Consider the following 15,345-nt stretch of genomic DNA (forward strand, 5'->3'; position numbering starts at 1 on the left):
TGGAATCAAAATAAGTTGACGAGCTCTGCTGTAATCAGCATCCTGTTCATCCTGAGAAGCAGACTTAAGGCATCTTTGATCCCCCAGTTATAGATTTGAAAAAAAAAAACCCTATTTTTATTTTCTCTCATGTTCCTCATTAGCTTCAGATCATTTTGAGATTCAACACACCTGACACTATTCTTATAGGGCCATGCCATGATTTTGTATTCATCCTTCATTACCTCTATATATGTTTTATAAATCATCCAGCTCTGCTATTGCTTCCATGTGTTCTCCTAATTCTTGCCCAGTTACTTCAGGTAAATCTTCCTGTATCTCTTTCTTCCACTTATTATCCCCCAAATAATCCTAATTGTGGCCAATATTCATCAGAGTAGAATTAGTGATAAATCAATATCAAGGGAAAAGAAAATAAGTTCTTTTTTTTTTTAAGTGAGGCAATTGGGGTTAAGTGACTTGCCCAGGGTCACACAGCTAGTAAGTGTTAAGTGTCTGAGGCTGGATTTGAACTCAGGTACTCCTGACTCCAGGGCCGGCGCTCTATCCACTACGCCACTTAGCTGCCCCAGAAAATAAGTTCTTGAGAGTAATTGGACATAGTAGACAAGCAATGCTATTAATCTTTGAGGCTCAGAATTCTCTTTTTTATATCAATAGACTGCATAACTATAACTAGTCTAGGGAGTTTTTGTATTTGCGGATTAGCAGTTGGTCTAGTTATGAGGTGACAATATTGAGGCAATATTGAGCTGTGGCCTTAGGATTTGGTGGGTTTTGTTTTGACTCTGGCATTTTTTGAGCATCTGTGAATTCTTCCTGTCTTCAGGCCTGCCTGTGTTCTTGGGTTGAGAGATGAAGGTGGAAGATGACACATCCAGTGTTCCTGAATCCTCTGGCATTGGTTGGTTGAGCCAAATGTAGCCCCTGGTATTTGCCTGATGCTACTGAAAACACCCACCTAGGCAGCTTCCTGCCTTCTCAGACCTAGCAGATTTTCCACTGCATCCTGACTGTTTTTCCCCTCCACCTCTCCAGTGTCATCTCCATGGAGAAAAAGGGAGAGAAGGGAAGGTTTTGGTGCTCAGCCAAACTCAGCTGAACCAGAACCAGTCTTTGCAACATGAACTTTTACCCTGTGTTTGATAACTGTCTGTTTGTAGTCTAAGCAAACCTTCTCTTATACCCTTGCCTATGATGGGCCAGTCATTTACATCACTTGATACCCAAGGTTAGGATAGCTGCTAGTAGCTACTCACTGTTAAGGGCTAAAATTCTAGCTAAACTGTCTAAAATATCTAATGAGTGGTCGCCAATAAATTATAAGCTTTAGCAAGAGTTAGACTTTTAAGCATTTATTAAGGAGAATAAGAATTTGGTAAAGAGAGAAGAAAAGGCCTAGATTCCTATCTATTAAAAGGAGAGCGCATTTCTAGCTCCCTTCTCCACCAGCGTCCCCAGGAAAAAGCCCTAGTCAGAGCACCCAGCTCTTCCTTTTCCTCCCACTAGAAAACGTCACTTCCTGACACCAAAGAAAAGACTCATGGTCCTGCCCTCAAAGACCTTCCTTCATGGCGGAGCTTTTCTACAGCAAGTCTCCAGCAGGTGGTGTCATTCCAATCGTTACATCACCTCAGTGACATAGACTCATTTGAAGTTCAGGAGTTTGAGACTGGTATTTTTGCATTGTTAGCATCCTTAGAAGATAACCCAGACATGAGGGAGTCACTCTGTGCCTTTCCTGAGATACTGACCCTTGGTTTGATTGCCTCTGGAGGATCCTCATGTGCATCTGTGTTTCTCTGCCATCTCTTACCCACTTCCCTGCAGGCTGGCTGCTGGGTATCTTGTGCACTGGGGCTATGCTTGGGATGCTTAGAAATCTGTCTTTCCATATTAGGTGAGGTTATAATAAGATCTTCCTGAGACAATCTAAGACTGAAATTCTGATGTGCCATCTGCCTGAGACTCCAACATTTCATCCTTGAAGGTGCTTTGAGAGGCCCACATGGAACATAAGACACTAATCTAGGTCTCACGAAGAGGCAAGGGAAGACAATACCTCATCCTTACAGACACTTTACAATCTAGTGGGTGACTTATGTTTCTCTGTACACTGCCCCTTGTGTCCCATTCTGTGCATAACATTCAATCAACAAATGTGTTTTATCGAGTGTTTACTGCTTATAATAGCTAGCAGGTACATAATAATTCAAAATTTGCAAAGTGTTTCACAAATATCTCATTTGATCTTCACAACAACCCTAGGAGTGGTGCTATTATTATCCTCATTTTACAGATGAGGAAACTGAGGGAGACAGAAATCAAGTGACTTGCCCAGGGACACACAGCTAGTCATTGTACAAGGCCAGGTCTTCTTGATTCCTGGCCAAGTGTTTTATTCACTGAACTACCTGAGTAGTGGCCATGATGCAAAGATGAAAAAGTTCATGAGTCTTTGTCCTCAGAGAGCTTACAGTTGAGAGAAGTGCTTATTTTTCTATTATACTAATAACCAATTATTACATTTGGATTACGACCTTTTCTGTTTATTTCCTCATTCAGTGACCAGCCCCTGTAGATCAGTCAGCTGATCTCTGAAGCACAAGGCTGAGAGAGAAGACTTCCCCAAATCCTTTAGGAACATGCTCCTTGATCTTGGGTGGGATCCCCACCCAAATAGGACACCTTCCTTCTGTTTGGTGCAAATAGAATCTAATGTAGGTGAATTCCAGCCCCAAAGCATTCAGTCCATGTCCTTGTACCCACTCCATTAGAATATAGGGTAACCCAGGTCAGGAAGGAGAAAACCAACTAGAGTGGTCTGGGTGAAGATGGCTTCTTTTGTCCAGATTGCTGTAGACAGCTGAGTCTCATGATCAAGCCATATTCCCAACAGAAGGAGCTGAAGACTTTTAGTTTACCTCCTCATTAATATGCCTACCCCCTCATTGATTTTTCACCAATCTGGGTTGATTTCTTCTGTCAGGGGCATTACCTTTCTTTTTTTTTGTTTTTTTTGTTTTTTTTTCCTGGGCAATTGGGGTTAAGTGACTTGCCCAGGGTCACACAGCTAGTAAGTGTCAAGTGTCTGAGGCCGTATTTGAACTCAGGTCCTCCTGAATCCAGGGCCGGTGCTTTATCCACTGTGCTATCTAGCTGAGGGGCATTCCCTTTCAAAAAAATATTTAAGACATTCAGTGTCTCCATTAGGTTTCTTTAGTTACAAAAACCATTGACCATGATTATCAGCTAGCATAATTAATAAATTGATTACCCAGAAACTGTCTCTCCGGGTTTTCATTTGTCTCACAGTCTAGTCCAATGGAGGGTTACAACAAAGACATAAAGGCATGTAGTACAAGCTAGAATGAGTTAAAAAGATCTAGATCATAGGATCACAGGCTCCTAGATATGAAGAACTCTAAGAAAATTAAGGAGTGAAATTTTACTTTCAGTTGGCCTCGGTGCTGTTGGAAGGAGGACATACATATGTTCTTTTGTATTTTTATTTATTTTGTTAAATATTCCCCAATTACATTTTAATCTTATGTAGCTACACTGAAGAGTTCTGTGTATTTGCAGAAAAAAGTGCCTACCTGCATTTTAGAGCTTTCCTTATCCAATTTTCTATAGGAGTGAAATCTCTATTGCACTAGGATAAAATAAAATTTCTTATCTCTTTATCCTAATGGTGATGATTTAAATATTGAATAACTAACTTGTGGTTCTCTCTTCCATGCAACATTGCCTACCCCTAACTATTGCCATTGAATTAAACTTCCAGGTCAGGAACAAAGCAGGTCATTATTGTCTGTGGATTGACCCATATCTTCTTTCTGCCACCTTTCCTACCTTCTGATGTCCCCAATCCTCCCTCTAGGCTTCCCAGATGCCCAGTGATTGAACATGAATAACAATAATGGTAATAATAATTTACATTTCTATAGCACCGTAAAGTCTGCAAAGCACTTTCCACACAATAATCCTGTGAGGTAGGTAGTTCCAGTCTTTTTATTTCTATTTTACAGATGAGGAAACAGGTTCAGAGAAATGAAGATGTTTACTAATAACTCATTCATATAGTGCTTTAAAGTTTTCAGAGCACTTTACATATATTTTCTCACTTGATCTCCCCCACCACTCACCCCCAGGTCACATAGCAAGTAAATATAGAAGCCAGGACTTGAATCTTGGGTCTATGGACTCTAAGTCCACATGCTTTTCACTACATGTCATTACTACTTTATCCTCTGTCTACTCTCAGTGGACTCCTGGCACCTTTCCCAGGCATTGCTTGATACCGTCTGTGTTCAGGAGGTGAGGGGTTAACCTGGGTTCAGCACAGGACAGAAAGAAGGCAGCTGAGTCAGTAGAACTCTGAGGGGATGGAATCTGCCCTCATTATTTTATTGCTCTTGGGCACTGGAGAACCTCAGAATATACAGTGATGGGAAGCAATAGGCGGAGTTAAAGCTCGCTCTCATTGGCTGCTTGATGAGCTAGAGCCCAGCTAGTCTTTCATTCCCACTGAGACACATACACGAACTCTCAATGTCATGTGAGGGACCTGTGTTTCCCATAGATCTGACTCCACCACCTTGGATGCCTCAATGGGCCCTTCCTCCCACCTTTCTACCTCCTGCTCTGGGATCAGTAATCAGTTTTGCCATCATTCTGGCATGACAATAGGCTGGCCACTATTCTCCCTATGCTACTAGATTGTAAGCTCCTTGAGGGGAGGGACTGTTTCACTTTTGTATTTGCCTTTCTAGCATCTAGCACATAGCAGGTGCTTAATAAATTCTTTAGTATTCATTAATTTTTCATTCATTCATTCATTCATTCATTCATTCATCCATCCATCCCTTCTTTTAGGGACAGAAAGAAGCACACAGATATATACAGAGTAAGGCAGGTTGGCAATTTCATATTGCTGGAAAGAACTTTCTTCATGTTCTCTTTCAGAAGCCAAGCTCTACAAGGATTCTCCAATAGGTTGGAGATTTTTTTTTTTTAATAACCAGCATAGAAAGGTGTCCTGGGTTGGTTGCTCTAGGTGGAGAGATATCTCCCTTGTGATACAGTTATAGGTATGGCATCTCTTGATAAGTCTCATTGGCCTTTATTGAAGTCCTCGAGCTGTTTTGGAACCTGTATTTCTTCTGTGCCTGAGTGGGAATTCCACTACAGATGTGACAGCTCTGGCTTGATGGGAGACATGGATTCTGGGGCAATGCTCCCTGTGATTGAGCCACACATCTAACTGTTGTCTTTACTGGAAGGTCTGGCTGAGGGCAAGAAAAAAAAGAGCCAGCTAGACTGAGAAAGGACAGTAAATGGGAAAACTAGAAATGCAGATATCCCAATGGTAGAGCTTTGAGCATGGGCCATGGCTGAGATGAATTGTCAAGTAATACGACTGGGTAGTTTGAAGGCTACTTTTCATGGGGTATCACCCACCCCAGAACTTCAAGTCAGAAGACCTGGATTTAAATCTCCACCTTTGACATTTACTAGCTATATGGTACCTTGGGTAAGTCACTTAATCTCTCTATATCTCAATTTCCTCATCTATAAAATGAGGTGATTAGACTAGATGGCTTCTAAGGTCCTTTTTGGGTCTAAATCTATGATCACTATGATCGACCCTTTGGGAGGTGAGGCTTTGAAGAAGAGGATGCAGCTATATCTCTGTAGCTGTCTCCTTTGTCCCTGTCACAATCATGTATGTAGGATATCCCCCAATTACACTGTAAGCCCCTTGAAGACAGAGACCGTGGGTTTTATTTTTGTCTCTATGTCTCCCAAATCAAGCATAAGGACTTGCTTAATAAATGTTGGTTGAATGATTGAAAATGAATGATAGAAAATCAGATTGAGTTATAAAGTATTTCAGAGCCCCTTCTCCAAGCTATGCTGTATAGGATGCAGGAGAAGATTTGGTGGAGATTGGGCTCATTGTCACAAACCAGTGACCAGAGATTGAGGGGACAGATTGGTCACAGTCACCAACTAGGTCTTAGCTTGTGCCTGTTTTGAGGGTTGTAGGGAGCCTGGTTTGGGGAGAGACCTACAGAGAAAGCTCATGCATAGATAAATACAGTTAGCTAGCTGGAAGAGGTAGAATTCAGGTTGTAGGAACAAGGAAGAGTGGCCACAGCTGTCTCTGTAATCCCCTTATCTAGACTGAGCCCTAGTGAATGCAAGAGGTAGTAGAGATAGAAAATCTAGAGCACATGGGGCAGGTGGCAGGGGCAGCCATGCTATTGGAGAAAAGAGGAAGCAGAGATGAAGTTTCAGATTAGTCTCAAGACCCCCACCCCCACGTCCCCCAGGAAACCTTCTTGGGTGAGTTAAATGATGCTGGTTGGAGTTGGGAGCCTAGGGTTTGCCTTATACATTTCTCTTAGCCCAGACTGGGGAAGACTGAATCCTCATTTCTCCTCAATATTGTAATGTGGAAGAGGGAGTAGAACTAAGACCAGTGTAGAGAAAACCACAAGGAGGCAAAACTTCTAACACCCAGAGATGTCCAATCATTAAGTAGGTGGTGTTTTTAGGTGCCAAGTTCCCCATCCCTGGAGGCATTGAGGCAAAGACTGGGTGATTCTCCTTCCAGGATGTTATAAAGGGCATTCCTGCATGGGATGAAGAGATAGATGACCTCTAAGGTGCTATGAAAATCTGATATTTTATATGTAGCAGGGGTCCATAAGGAGGCCTCTTGATCAATTCATGAAATTACAGGGTATCCCCTTTTTAGAATTTGCTTGACCACATGTGCAGTTTGTAAGGGTAAGGGTCCCCAGAGGTCAGGATCCCCAGAGGATGGCCCCCCATCCCTCTTCCAGGTGCTCTGTGGGTCTACCCTCCTAAATGATAGCTCCTGAGTCTGATTGACTGGTAGGACCCCAGTTCCAAGTGCTAAGCTTTTTCCCTCTCTCAACACAGGAAGTTGGGCTTCAGGAAGCAGCATCCTCCAATTGCCCTCTCCAGCTGTGTGCAAGCATGTCTCCCTTGGCTGTATTCGTGTGTGTGTGTGTGTGTGTGTGTGTGTGTGTGTGTGTGTGTGTGTGTGTGTGATGCTACAGCTTGCTGATGGAAATATATGGAAGAGAGAGATTCCTTCATACTTACTACACTCTGCTTGAAGCTCATTTAAGAGGACATCCTCTCAGCTTCCAAATTTTTTAAGCAGGGTTGTTTCCCTAAAAATTCTCTGGCTTTATCTATGTAAATGAGTAGTCAGGGAAAATGCCCCAAGGCAATCTGGAACTTGAGAGCAAGTTCATTGGTTGGGTCCACTGTTCAACCTGTTTTCTGGTTTTATACATGGAAAAGTGGTTACTCAATGTCTGAAAGGACTTTTTTTGCTCTACATTCTTACAAATTACAAATGTGACCACTCCAGGTCAGAGAGTGAAGGTACCCTGGAATTCCATGAGACTGGAGGATTCACACTCTTCTCCTATGTACTCTCATATTTCTCTGTCTTTTTTTTTTGGTCTTCATGTACATTGAACATTTTAATTTTTTTTTGCAGGGCAATGAGGGTTAAGTGACTTGAACTCAGGTCCTCCTGAATCCATTGCGCCACCTAGCTGCCCCCAACATTTTAATTTTAATTGCAATATTTATGGAGGTAGAATGTAGCATTTCCAGGTATCTTTGTATATTGTCAACAATGTGTTTTATTTTTAACTTTGAAAACAAACTTTTAAAATTTCACAAAATAATCCATCATAGGATTCCTTCAAGGAGCAAACTCTCCCTACTACATTTAGAATGACCAAATTGTAAAAAATCTATTTGCAGAAAACTGTCCATGAAAACTTATTTCTGTATAGTGAGGTACACCTCCCTGCTATCTACATATTTACCTATTCCATGTAATGGATATAATTAGAGTAACCTCTCCGTGAGCTCTGGTTAGATTGATCTCCATGGTGCACCCCCCTACACTCTTTCCAGTACAGATATTCTCTGGAAAGAAGGACAGCCTCAATATCTTATGTTTTATATTCTGCTGTCTGACTATTTACACCTGAATGTCTATTATAGTTCTAGCATTCTGTGTCCTGTGTTCAAAGCTGCCTTTCATCATCTACCCTGTATGTATTTTGTGTGTTTGTGTGTGTGTGTATATATATATATATATATATACACATACATATGTATATACATATATATATATATATATAAATATAAAAAAACTCTATATGAGAATGTGAATTCCTTTGGGGAGAAGAACTGTTTCCCCCCACAGTTTTCTTTCTATCCTCCGAGGTTAACACAGAACATTGTAAGTACTTAATAAATGTCTGGTTCCAGTACAGAAATTTTATACTTCTCTGACTCCCTAAGTTAGTCGATAAACTTTTATTAAGGGCTTACTATATGTCAGACACTGTGCTAAACAGTGGAGTTACAGAGAAAAGCAAAAAACAGTCCCTGTCCACAAGGAGCTCGAAGTCTAATGGGGGAGATGACATGCAACTGTACAAACTATATACAGGAGAAATAGGAAACAAACAAATAAACAAATAGGGAAGCCACTAGAATTAAGAGGGTGTTTGGGAAAGACTTTCCATAGAAAGTGGGATTTTAGCTTGGACTTGAAGGAAGCCCCAGGTGATAAGATATTATTTATCCTGAGGAAAAGAATGTCAGTCTGGGTGGGGAAACCAGAAAGTGTTAGCTCTTCATAGTTAAATTGGACAGGAGTGGAGAAAGGGAGGGAAATGATAACTTGACTTGGTAATGCATAACAGTCAGAAATTACCCACAGTCGTTTATTTGCTTATTTTATTTTGGTTGGATGAGGGCTAGGGAGGATGGGTCCAGGTTTTCTTTGCTTCTAATGGCAGAAGTGGGGTGTGTGTGTGTGTGTGTGTGTGTGTGTGTGTGTGTAACTTTTCAAGGTTGAGGAAAAAGTCCTTTTCTGTCCTGTTTCATCCTTTCCAGAAGCTTCTGTCCCTTCTCACCAGTCACACCAGCCTTCTTTTGAAGATGTAGTGGGCAGAAAGGACCACTAGAAGCAGGATCTTCCACCCCAGAAAGACTACTGTCAAGAGGAGTTGGCATGATTGAGTTTTCATAGCCGGGAAAGGTGCTGGGGCAGTTGTGGTCAGTGGACCTAGTGAGAGATTCCAGAATCACAGGAGTGTCACCTCAAAGGGATGGAAGGATCCTCAGAAGCCAATCAGTCCAACCCATCCATACAAGAACAGGGGTCTATCTATAACATCCTGACAAGTGATCTAGCCTCTGCTTAATGGCTTCCAGGCTTAATTACTGCCTTCAGAACATCCTATTCCATTCTAGGATTGCTTTTATTGTTAGTTTTGTTCTTTTCATATTGAGCTGAAATTTGTCTCTGAAATTAACAACACATAGCTCACAATGAGGCTTATAGGGTGCTTTCCTTAAAGCAACTCTGTGAGGCAGATAGTATAAGGATCATTATCCTCAATTTACAAATGGAAAAACCAAAGCTCAGAGCGGGGAAATAACTTGCCCAGGGTTACAAAGATTTTAAGTCAGGAAGACCCAGAGTTCAAATCCTTCTTCAGGTCCTTAATCTCCCTGTGACTCTGGGCAAGTCACTTAACAGCTTGGTGCCTCAGTTTCCTAATCTGTAAAATGAAGGGGTTGATTTCTGTATCCTCTAGAATGTCCTCCAGCTCTAAATTTATGATTCTGTAAATCAGTCAGTATTTAAGCCCTTGTTTTTTTTTGTTTTTTTACTTCAAGTCCAATTTCCTTTCCTCGACATTGTGTTTCCTTTACCTAGAAGTTCCTTTGAGGTTTTTAATGCTCCCCAGTATGATCTCACTCACATACACTGGCACAGGACCACCCAGCATGATGTGCCCGCATCAAAGAAGGCACTGTGCTGTATGAGCAAAGCAGAATTGCAGTAAGTTCAAAAGAAATGCGAGGTGAGCAAACTTAGGGACATTTCCGCTCCAAATGTTCATATGGACTATTTGTGCCCAACCTGTGGCAGAGCCTTCTGAACTTGTATTTGATCAGCCATGGTCAGACACGCTGTACATTGATGATGTCATTTTGTGTTTTTTTTTTTTATTATGGAGGACAACAATGAATGAATAAACCCACATACAGTTCTTAAAATTTCAACATGGGACTCATTTCTTTATGTCTCACTTGGATATTTCATAGGATTTAGAACCAGAAAGGGCCATAGAAATCATGTAGTTCAACATACTTGTTTTACAAATTAGCCCAAACTGGAGAAATAAGATGTACAAGATTAAACAGATAATAAGTAGCAACCAGAATTTAAACCCTAGTCTCAATTCTAATACCCATGCTTTTTTCCTACTCTACCTACTAACCCCAGAAGTCTTAGCTGCTCTCTGTAGCCAGTGGGGCTGGGCCAGTGGTGTGCTCATTAATGTTTAACAATCAGCTTTCTGAAAAAAAAAGTATACACAATATATACTTTGAAGTTTAATCTGCACTATTAACATTCTCCAACACTTTCTTAAGTCCAGAAATCAATAAAACAATAAATCAAGGCTTCATTTTTGTCATGTTTATTGATTTCTGAGGTATAAATGCTCATGCTAAAAATTTAACAATTCAGTATGAGCTGGCTTCAACACATCCCTGTACTCTTCCGTGGGATATTACTTTAGGTGCACTAGAGGCATTAGCTTGGGACCCCACTGAACTATATTAATTAATATTGGTATTAACTTACAATTCTTTGTCACTTTTATGATTAATAAAGAGCTTTCCCTGTGACATCTCTAAAAGGTAGATAGGTTGTGCAAGTATTATCTTCATTTTTGAAATGAGAAAACAGGCTGATGGAGTTTAAGGGACTTTTACTGGAATCCTAAGTGATGAAGGCCTGTGGCATCATCAGAAGTCGTCATTCCCTTTCTGAGGTCTTAGGATGTTAAACAGGGCCAGGAAATGTGGAGAGATGGTGTGTAAGGACCCTGGAGGAAGTCCAAACCTAAAGGCCTTCTGGGAATGTACTCAGTTAATAGTGGTTGACATTGATTGTCTATGGACTATCTGTCAAATGATGGGGAAGGATGGACCAGATGATTTCTAAGGTTGCCTGTGAAAATCCTATTGGGCTTAGCATCAGAAGGAATGTAGTAAACTGTCAGTGGTGACTGATACTCCTTGGAGGCCAGACTGGAACCTAAAGGCTTTCCAAACAGTCACTAGGAAACATGGTAAAGGTTTTTTTTTTTTCTTTTTAAATTGTAAACTGATTCCCTCCACATTTTTATAGCACTTTGAACTTTAAAGTGCTTTGCTCACATTGGCTCATTTAATCCTCATAGCTGCCTTTTGAGGGGCAGAGTTGAATGTTTTGATCCCTATTTTATAGATAGGGAAACTGAGGCTCTAAAAAGGGGAAATTACTTACTCAAGTTCACACAATTGCAGAGCTGGGATTAAAATGGTCTGAGAAGGGGATTGGTTTTTTTGTTTGTTTGTTTTTGTTTTTTTTTAGTGAGGCAATTGGGGTTAAGCGACTTGCCCAGGGTCACACAGCTAGTTAGTGTTAAATGTCTGAGGTCGGATTTGAACTCAGGTACTCCTGACTCCAGGGCCAGTGCTCTATCCACTGCACCATCTAGTTACCCCTGAGAAGGGGATTGTAACTGAAGCACTACAATTTTATGTTCAGAATTTCAACTAGACCCTCACTGTGACAAGGCAATCCTTTTACACCTCTCTGACTGTCCTACTCTCCATGGTGGCTCTTCCAAACTTTGTCATCCTTTTTCAAATCTCCCATGGCTCCCTCTCCCCCAGCCTTTCAGCTGAGAACTTTGCCTCACCTTTCAATAAATAGAGGCCATTGGCCAAGAGCTCCCCCTTCTCCCCTCCTCCACACCCCACTTCACACCCCTGTCTCACATGAAGAGGAGGCCCTTCTTGGTGAGGCAAACCCCTCCACATGCACAAAAGATCCCATTCTATTGTGTCTTCTACAGCAAACTGCCCCCTCTACCATCCCCACTCTCTTATCTATCTTCAATTTCTCACTGATATAGTCTTATAGGCTGATTCCTTGCTGCCCACAAGCACCCTCATCTCCTCAGTCCTCTTCCTTCATCCATCCTCATCCTCTGTGATGACTAAACTTCTTGAGAAGGCCATTGAGAATCAGTGCTTCCAGAGCAGCTAGATGGCACAGTGGATAGAGCACCGGCTCTGGATTCAGAAGGACCTGAGTTCAAGGACCTCAGACACTTGACACATACTACCTGTGTGACCCTGGGCAAGTCACTTAACCCCCATTGCCCCACAGGGGTGGGGGGAAGAGAGAATCAGTGCTTCTAATTCCTCTCTTCTCTCTTCTTGACTCTCCACAGCCTGGCTTCCAACCTCATTATTCAAATGAAATGACTCTCTCCAAGGTTACTCATTCTTTTTTTTTGTGTGAGTGTGAGGCAATTGGGGTTAAGTGACTTGCCCAGGGTCACACAGCTAATAAGTGTCAAGTGTCTGAGGCCGGATTTGAACTCAGGTACTCCTGACTCCAGGGCTGGTGTTCTATCCACTGCACCACCTAGCTGCCCCCACCAATAATTTCTTTTTTTTTTTTTTGGGGGGGGGGTTAGTAAGGCAATTGGGGTTAAGTGACTTGCCCAGGGTCACACAGCTAGTAAGTGTTAAGTGTCTGAGGCCGGATTTGAACTCAGGTACTCCTGACTCCAGGGCCGGTGCTCTATCCACTGCGCCATCTAGCTGCCCCTACCAATAATTTCTTAACTGCCAAATCTAATGTCTCCCCCCACCCAACTCCTACCCTCAGTCCTCATCCTTCTTGACTTTTTTTTTTGGGGGGGGTGAGGCAATTGGGGTTAAGTGACTTGCCCAAGGTCACACAGCTAATAAGTGTCAAGTAACTGAGATTGGATTTGAACTCAGGTCCTCCTGAATCCAGAACCAGTACTCTACTGCATCACCTAGCTGCCCTCATCCTTTAACACTGTTAATCACCCTCTTCTCATTGGTACTCTTTTGTCTCTGGGTTTTTTCAATATCTTTCTTCCCAAATTGTCTTTTCTTTCTAACTTCCCTTTTCCTGGTAGAGACACTACCATCTACATAGTCACCCGTGGACAACCTAAATGCCACCCTCTACTCCTCACTCTCTCTCTCACCTCACATGTCCAATCAGTTGCTAAGTCCTGTCCATTCTGTTTTGTAAAATCTCTCATATAAGCCCCATTTCTATCCTCTGACACTGTAAACACCCTGGCACAGGCCCTCATCACCTCACATCTGGATTATTGCAATAGCCTGAGGTGGGTCTGCCTGCCTCAAGTCTTGTCCCACTTTAGTCCATTTTCCACTTAGCTATTCCAGTGTTCTTCCTAAAGTGTAGGTCTCACCATGTCACCTACCTAATCAAAAACTCTAATGGCTCCCAATTACCTCTAGGATCAAGGATAAGATCCTCCGTTTGGCTTTTAAAGGCCTTTATAACCTGTTTCCCTTTTACCTTGTTAGTCTTTTTAAACCTTACCACCCTCCATGTACTCTATGAGCCAGTGATACCGGCCTCCTTGCTCTTCCTTGAACTTGGCATTCTATCTTCCTAGTCTCTGTATTTTCACTTGCTATCCCTTATGCCTGAAATTCTCTCCTTTCTCACTTCTACCTCCTGACTTCCCTGGCTTCCTTCCTTCAGCTAAAGTCCTACCTTCTGCATGAAGCCTTTGCTGGTCCCTTTAATGCTAGTGACTTCCTTCTGTTATTTTCTTCAATTTAGTAATATTATATATATGTTATATATAATATATCATATATAAATAAATAGTTGGCACATGGTTGTTTACACTGAGTGTTTACATGTTGTCTCACCCACTAGATTGTGAACTCCTTAAGGGAAAGAACCCCATTTTTGCTTTTCTTTGTAGCCCCAGTACTTAGAAAAGTGCCTGATACATAGTAGGTGCTTAATAAATGCTTGTTGACTTGACTGAGGGTCTGGCACGGTCATGGCAAGGCAGGGTCAGATTTTAACCTCATCCAGGGCTATTGTAGAGGAGAAAGGAATGAGAAGCTGGGTTGGTGCTTTGAACTCTTTCTGGAGCTGAGCAGGGCAGGCTTACCTCTGCTTGATAGGGAATTGTTCACTGCATCCGTCTGAGGCTTCCTGGTCTGGGACGATGTGAATAATTTGGACTTTACCTCACACATCACCTGAGACTCGGTGAATGGCACCTGAACCACCTTGGTGATATTGTGGAAGTTGTTGTTCTGCCTGCTGCTAAATGATTGGTGCAGGAATTGTGACTTCTTCCCATTTTTGAACCATGTGACGGTGATGTCTTGTTGACTGTAGAATCCCAAAGAAGTGCAAGTGAAAGTCATCAGCTGTCCTGCCACCAAGGTGGGGGAGAGGTTGGCTGCAAAGATACACTCTTTTTAAGAAGGAGAAGAGATATGGATGCTAGTATCACAGAATATCAGAGTGGAAGGGATGTTAAAACATAAGATGGGGGCAGCTAGATGACACAGTGGATAAAGCACCGACCCTGGATTCAGGAGGACCTGAGTTCAAATCTGGCCTCAGACATTTGACATTTACTAGCTGTGTGACCCTGGGCAAGTCACTTAGCCCTCATTGCCCCTCAAAAAAAATCCAAGATGTCTGAGCTGAAAGGAACCTCACCACATAAATTGTCAGAGGTAGAAGGTATCTTAGAGATCATCTGGTCCAATTTTCATTTACAGATGAGAAAACTGAAGCCTAAAGTAGAGAAGGGAAAAGACTTGGTTTCAACTTTCCATTTCCTCCCAATACCCTCTACTCCAGCCAGGTGCATCTCCTCAGCCAGGACTCCGGGCAACAGGAAGATGACATCCCTGAAAGCGCCCCCTCCCTTGTCTTCCCACTTCACCTGGGAGATTTGACCACTCACAGGTCTTGGATAAGATGGGAGTAGTCAATAACTCCTTCCAATAGTGTTGAGAACTGCTAGGCCTTGCCACCTGCCTTGTCACTGCCTCCTAAGATCCTCTAGGCCTTACCGTCTACACTGCCTCTGTACTCTGCAGTACTCTGGCACTGTCATCTAACCTCATGATGGAACCTAGTGGCTCTTGGGCTCTTCCATCCACCCCAAAGCTTTATCCACCCTTATCCTGTTTTTTCTATTTGGCCTTGCTGCTGAACGTTCTGTTATGCATTGTCTCCAATTAGAGTGTGAGATACTTATGAGCATGGACTATTTTTTCCCCTCTCTTTATATCCCTAGCACCTGGTATAGCACTTGACACATAGCAAGCACTTAATGGGGCCTGCTTCCTGAAGAAAAGCAAAATGGGGTT

General features: G+C 42.2%; 1 pseudogene; it reads right to left on the reverse strand.

Moving 5' to 3' along the window:
• The window catches only part of LOC122738922, a 31,627-nt pseudogene extending 16,538 nt beyond the window's left edge, over window positions 1-15,089 (reverse strand).
• Between the last annotated feature and the right edge of the window lie 256 nt (window positions 15,090-15,345).

This window comes from Dromiciops gliroides, chromosome 2 (assembly GCF_019393635.1).
Source record: "Dromiciops gliroides isolate mDroGli1 chromosome 2, mDroGli1.pri, whole genome shotgun sequence".
Taxonomy (NCBI): domain Eukaryota; kingdom Metazoa; phylum Chordata; class Mammalia; order Microbiotheria; family Microbiotheriidae; genus Dromiciops; species Dromiciops gliroides.